Raw genomic sequence first — 1,439 nt, forward strand, 5'->3', positions numbered from 1 at the left:
ACTGCATGGTACCTTGGGCAAGTGTCTTCTACTATAGCCTTGGGCCGACCAAAGCCTTATGAATGGATTTGGTAGACGGAAACTGAAAGAAGCCTGTCGTATATACATGTGTGTATACATATATATATATATATATATATATATATATACGTGTGTGTATACATATATATATATATATGTGTGTCTGTGTCCCCCAACATCACTTGACAACCGATGATAGTGTGTTTACGTCCCCCGACACTTAGCAGTTTGGCAAAAGAGACCGATAGAATAAGTACTAGGCTTCCAAAGAATAAATCCTGGGGTCGATTTGCTCGACTAAAGGCGGTGCCCCAGCATAGCCACAGTCAAATGACTGAAACAAGTAAGTTTCTTGGTAGGCTTTTTTGATGTTTATAAAGGTGTTAAAATGTTTTTACTTTATTCCTTGTGACCTGACAAAAGTTGAAGGATTGTTTGGCAACTGGTTGTGGTAGCTAGGTATGTGGAACAGAAGGTGATGTCTGGCTAAGAGTTCTAATTGACTTGGAGAGGCGAATGTGTATTATTTTGGATGTAAAGGGGGTTTGGTTGCAATGACATGCTACCTTATATCTGTCCCATTTGAAACAAAGATGTATTGAGTGCATGGAAGTCTCCTTCCAATGATGATGTCTGTAATTGTTAGAATGTTGGGTTTGCATAACCTGATGGGGCAGTGGATGAGGTCACAAGAGGCTCTGCATTTCTAGTACAGTGATGTCTATTAATTTAAGGGATCTCATTTCTTATATCTCTGTGGGTCTTTATCATCATCATCATTGTTCGACCGTGGTCGAGACAATGGAATTTACCATGCTACGCCAGACTTCACGGTCTATCATGGCATTATGGAGGTCCTGTTGCTGGATGCCTGTATCCCTGGAGATTACATCAGGGTAGGAGAGTGTGCGCCCTCTGGTATTGCGAGTAGATGGCTTCCAGAGGAGAAGAGTAGAAATTGCCTCGTTTTCAGCTCTACAACAATGTCCAGCAAACTGGACTCTTCTACCTTTCATAGTTTTTATAGTTTTATGTATTTCATAAATACATCCCAATTGTGAAAGGGTCTGTCTAATCTTATTTGTGCATAATTTGGAATATTATAAAGTTGAGAAGAAAATAGTTGAATAGACATTGAGAATAAATTATATCTGGGGTATGTGCAATCAAAGCAGTAAAAAAAAAAAAGGTTGAGATAGCAAAAACATCAATTGAAAATATGTCCAATATATTAGCATCAAGAAACCAGGAAAAAGATTATTAAAGCTATGCATGATCCATTCTACTAAATGAAAATGAAACTTGAATATAATAGACTACACACCATCAACATATTCTAGAGAATATCTTGAGTTAGACGCAAAACCAGGGATGAGAAAAACTAAGAAAACTTCTTTAGATGCTATGGAAGAGAGGAA

Source organism: Octopus sinensis, linkage group LG2 (assembly GCF_006345805.1).
Source record: "Octopus sinensis linkage group LG2, ASM634580v1, whole genome shotgun sequence".
NCBI lineage: Eukaryota > Metazoa > Mollusca > Cephalopoda > Octopoda > Octopodidae > Octopus > Octopus sinensis.